Source organism: Physeter macrocephalus, chromosome 1 (genome assembly GCF_002837175.3).
Source record: "Physeter macrocephalus isolate SW-GA chromosome 1, ASM283717v5, whole genome shotgun sequence".
NCBI classification, from domain to species: domain Eukaryota; kingdom Metazoa; phylum Chordata; class Mammalia; order Artiodactyla; family Physeteridae; genus Physeter; species Physeter macrocephalus.
In genome coordinates this window covers 139,621,408-139,626,895 of record NC_041214.2, presented here as the reverse complement: position 1 = coordinate 139,626,895, position 5,488 = coordinate 139,621,408, and the positions used below count along the sequence as shown (strand labels likewise).

At 35.8% G+C, this 5,488-nt stretch overlaps 1 pseudogene; it reads right to left on the bottom strand.

Moving 5' to 3' along the window:
- Positions 1–1,032: 1,032 nt before the first annotated feature.
- LOC102980641 (protein downstream neighbor of Son-like) overlaps positions 1,033–5,488 on the bottom strand; it is a 36,299-nt pseudogene continuing 31,843 nt past the window's right edge.

Here is a 5,488-nt window from a genome sequence, read left to right as displayed (position 1 = left end):
CTTTCCCTTGTCACCAACATTATTTCTTGATCACCAGTTGTTTCCATGTTGACAAGTCCCTGTCGCCTCCTTTCTGATACAATATTAGTCAACTTCCCACCACTATTTATGCAGGAGATAGCTTATTGATCTTGAAATATTTTTTTATACTTGTTTCCAAGACACCAAAATTCTACCTTCCCTTGCCTTCCTTTTCATGTTTGTTATTTATAAACACCTTAAGCACTACTTTGCCATGACAGCTAAGCATACTTTACAACTCTTAACACTATTCCATATGGAATATAATACCCTTACAATATAGTATAAACCCTTATTATAATATATATCAATATTACCCTTAGGTAATATATGTATATTATATAATACTTTATGTAATACCTATATAATACCTTATATATATATGTAATACCTAATGTAATATAATACCTTGTCTGGATCAACATGTGTTAAAATACAAATTTAATATATTTGAGAATATAGGAATTCGAAATCAGAAGGAAAGAAGCTACGGTAGAATCATGAACACTGAGCTCAGTAGATACTCTACATTTGTCTTCTGCCTTTACAAAATTAGAACCTGCTAATAATCTTAAGTAAATTGTTAAAGTAATATAGTTTTGCCCTGATGCCATTAGCCATAATACCATAAGGTAAATGCTACTATTTAGCCTCAATTTTCCATTTTCAAGGTAACACTGATGTTAACTTAGTTTTCTACTAAGTTTATAATGAAGTTATAGGGATCTAGAATTCTCATTTACATTATGTGAGGGTTTTATCTTAAGTTTGAGTTATATTCATATCTGAATATCTAACTTAAAGTAGTAAAAACAGAAAATGTTGATTTAAAACCTTAATACTGTTGCTTAGTGCGTGTAATAAAAGGTAATGTAAAAAGATACTGTTTATAAACAACATTTGAATATTTTTGTTATATTCCTTTCCAAAATGAACTTTAAAGTCAGTGGTTTAAGAACCATGAATATCCTTGCTAGAAGGCTTATTTTCCTTCAGAGTTTCCTTTTAGAGTTACTTTGGTGTTTCGGATCTCCAGTGATAAATGTAGTCACTCACTTCCAAATGCTGTAAAGATGATTTCCCCAGTAATGGTATTTGGCTAAATTGGTCCAGCGTCTTAGTTGTAGATCATAGTCAGCAAGGTTCTTATGAACAGTCTCATTATCCAGTACCTTTTCTGTTGGCAGGCAGACATGAAATATTGTAGTTGGCTCATGTGTATATAGTCCTACAGAAAAAGACCCACTCTCTGAAGATTTGAGTAGCATGGTCACAAAATGTAGAGAATAAAGCATAATAAGACTTACAATCTCCAAACTAAATTAATCTTTATATCCAGAAAGAGCCTGTGTTTTCATATTTACACTTCATGCCTTAAACATTTGTATTGTGGCACCTTGGAAAGCTGTAGGGGATAAGAGGGTTGGTGGAAGTCATGCCTATGGACCTGAGTTAGCAATTAAGTTCTTACAGTTGATCAAAAACTTTAGCAATGGAAAGGTGTTGACCCCTTTCACCAACACAGTAGACTCAAGTCTGTAATCCATGTTTCTCTTTACTTAGGTTGATAGAAAATATGTCTTGTTCTTAAATTTTATCTTTCACTCTCATCTCTTCCATCAGAAAAATCTACTTAACCTTCATCACTGAATGCTCTCACCTCCCTCCTGTGTCCCAAGCTTGTTCCAGATGCTTTCTATTTCTTATAGCCATTTTCTTTTATTAAAGGCAGAGAGAATTCAATACCTTCATTTTCTCATAGCTCTTCTTACACCTCTAGGTGTAGGAGATATGAGAGTCATGATTATGTCATTTCCTACTAATCCTGCTGTGCTAAATGGGATAGTAGACTGATAGGTACAAGCATAGACACGGGCAAAGTTCATCTCCAGCAGATTATATAGAGATGTAAAGCATACAAACCAGTCACCAATTTAAATGTGTTGCAGGTTTTCATCATTTGACTAAGGTCTTGTCTCTCCAGCCATTTTTCCATCAACTTCAACACAAGGGAACAGTGGTAGCCAAGGCAAGGTGGCATTGGAGGGTATACCTGATAGGTAAGGCTGTTTAAGGCCCAGTGGAGCTCTGTGGGAGTTTGAGATTCTGTTTACGTTGAGACAAACTATTGGGTTAGCCAAAAAGTTCATTTGGGTTTTTCCATTAAGATGGTATGGAAAAACCCAAACGAACGTTTTGGCCAACCCAATAACTCTGTTGCCCTACAAAGCTGGACAAGACCTCGAGCTATTTCCTAGGCTATCAAATGATTTGCCTAGGAAAAGAGTTGAGAAGGAGTGAAAATGAGTCAATTTTTAATACTTCAGTCCACAGGTAACTCAGTACTTGAAGATGGAATATCAGATTTGCAGAAGGATGTCTGTGGAGTCTGGAGCAATTCAGGAGCAATTCAGTAACTGTTTAATCTTCTGAGATCTATTTGTAAATATTGGGAAAAGGGAGGGCTCAATCCTGTTTCCCCCTTTTTTTTGCTATTTTCTTTCCAAAGGTCCTTCTCTATGGCTCAGGTTATATTCCAAGGACTTCACATTTATATATCAAACTCTGTAAAATTTGTATATCCTATCCACTACTTGACATAGTTAAATGAGAAATTTTATTTTCACAGATCTCTTTTGGCAAATGTTCATTTTGGATAACTGTACCCGCACTCAGCCAATTATCATATCTAAAAATAAAGCCATTTTGAGACATTATTTCCTATCCCTCACCAGCCTATAGTGTCTTTAATTTCTATTCTAATTAGAAAACATGTCTTGATTATGTGTGTTTATCTCTCTATCCTTCTTTGCACCTAAGTCCAAGACTAAGTCACTTATGGATTGCTGTAATAGTCACCTAACATGGGTCTCTCCTTCTACTCTTTATTCTTTATAGTCAGTGGTCCACCCAGTGGATAAAGAAATCTTAAAAATACATATAAGATCAATGTGACATCAAAGCTGAAAGAAGAATCTTTTGGTATAGAGGAAATTAAAAATTTCATCAAATGATGCTGACTAGTTGATAAAGATGTTTGCAGACTAGCAAACACAAAATTCAGCAATATAAGGATCATTAGTGATATGGGTAAAAGCAGTTTGAGTGAAATGGTGTGGAATGAAGTGGGATAAGAAGAGAAAGGAGGTGATAAACCAGAGATTTGGGTGAAAGAAATAATGAAATGGATAAATAGCTGGAGAGAAATGTGAAGGAAGAGAGATGTTTGGCATGAGAGCATGCATGCATGCACATGTGGTTGTGATAGATTTCATTGTAAAAGACATCCATGTCTGTCTGTATAATGGTGGAAGAAAATCCAGAAAAGGGAGAAACTTGAGATGCAGAAGAGAGAAATGGGATGAGGAATCTGAGATTTGAGTTCGTGGTAGACAAAGCAGCTAAATCTAGTGGATAGAATCATGGAGAGGAGGAAACATTGATGAAATTAATCTCAAACTGTGCCAGCTCTCCTTCCTTTAAATATTTGCTTACCTGTAAACTATGTGTATGCTAGATGAAGAATTACCAAGAATTACAGCAGAAAGAAGTAGCAAGGAGGCTAAAGGCTTAGCAAAAATAGCTACATGTAAAACACTGATGGATCTCACAGATACAACCTGGAATGTAAAAAACTAAGAAATCCCACATCAGGCATAACTAATCACCAGTGATAGAAATAAAAATAGTCATCTTTACCAGAGGAATTGATAGTACTGTAGAGGGATCACAAGATAGGATTCTGAAGTGCTTAAAATATTATGTATTTTGATGTGGGGGGAATTACATGGGTATATATCAAACATCAAACCATACACTTAAGATTTTTATTACTTTCTGTAGGTTAGCCACGTAGAAATTGAAAAACAAACAAAAAAACATTGCAGATTTTATAATTCCCTTGGATTAGTCAGGCTACGATCATTATTTGAATTAAGTGTAGCTAGATAAACTGGTTTATTCCTCCTTTCGTCACACACAAACAAGCCATTAAATCCTGAGCCCCATGAGAGAAGATTTGTCTGCTTTGTTCCTTGACATATCCCAGCTGTTCAGCAGTAAGATTTAACAGCTGTTACCAAATGATGAGTGTTTTCATGAGTCGGTATTTTGGGCAAACAACTCTGCCTGTTAACTCCCACCCCATTTTACTCTATATAGTGTGAATATGAATAAGCCTGAAGATGTTTAAAAAAGAAATTTTCTCAAGAGTTCAAATTTATCCATTTATTAAGTCTCTGAATTTGGGGACACACATGAAACAGAAATCCCAGCAGATACCTTAATTCTGGTTATATAACTGGTATATTATTGACTCATTTGGTAAACTGCCATCCAATATCAAAATTAGTACTTTTCATCGTTTTGGGTAATTTTTCTATTATTGTAATATTAATATGTTTGCATGATCTTGAACATCTAGTGTTATAAACTTTATTTTCAGGAAGTGTATAATTTGCATAAAATTTAAGGCTGGAGATATTCAAGTTTGGGGCTATGAAAAATGGAGAATGAAAGCAAGAAGGAATTCTCAAAACTTCCCTAAATCCAACAGTCCCAGATAAAGCAAGAGCTCCAGACCACAATCCATAGATCTATGACAATGACTGGGGACAAGTCCAGGGCTCTTTTATACATCTCTTAAATCTTCCCTGAAATAGAGGGAGTTGCCCAGCAGTGTGAACCCTGAAACACCCACCAATGTGACAGTTCAATTTTTACCTCTCCCAATAATGAGCTACGGAAAGAATATATAATAGGAATATAGAAGTCTATAGGTGGATGGGACCAAATTGCACATAAGTGAAAAAAATCAGTAACCTTCCCTCTCAGCTGTACAGATGCACCATTTCTTTTTTTTTTTAACATCTTTATTGGAGTATAATTGCTTTACAGTGGTGTGTTAGTTTCTGCTTTATAACAAAGTGAATCAGTTATACATATACACGTGTTCCCATATCTCTTCCCTCTTGCGTCTCCTTCCCTCCCACCCTCCCTATCCCAGCCCTCTAGGTGGTCACAAAGCACCAAGCTGATCTCCCTGTGCTAGGCGGTAGCTTCCCACTAGCTATCTATTCTACGTTTGGTAGTGTATATATGTCCATGCCACTCTCTCACTTTGTCACAGCCTACACTTCCCCCTCCCCACATCAGCAAATCCATTCTCTAGTAGGTCTGCATCTCCATTCCCGTCTTACCCCTAGGTTCTTCATGACCTTTTCATTTTTATTTTTCTTAGATTCCATATATATGTGTTAAGATATGGTATTTGTTTTTCTCTTTCTGACTTACTTCACTCTGTAGGACACACTCTAGGTCCATCCACCTCACAACAAATAACTCAATTTCGTTTCTTTTTATGGCTGAGTAATATTCCATTGTATATATGTGTCACATCTTCTTTATCCATTCATCCGATGATGGACACTTAGGTTGCTTCCATGTCCTGGCTATTGTAAAGAGAGCT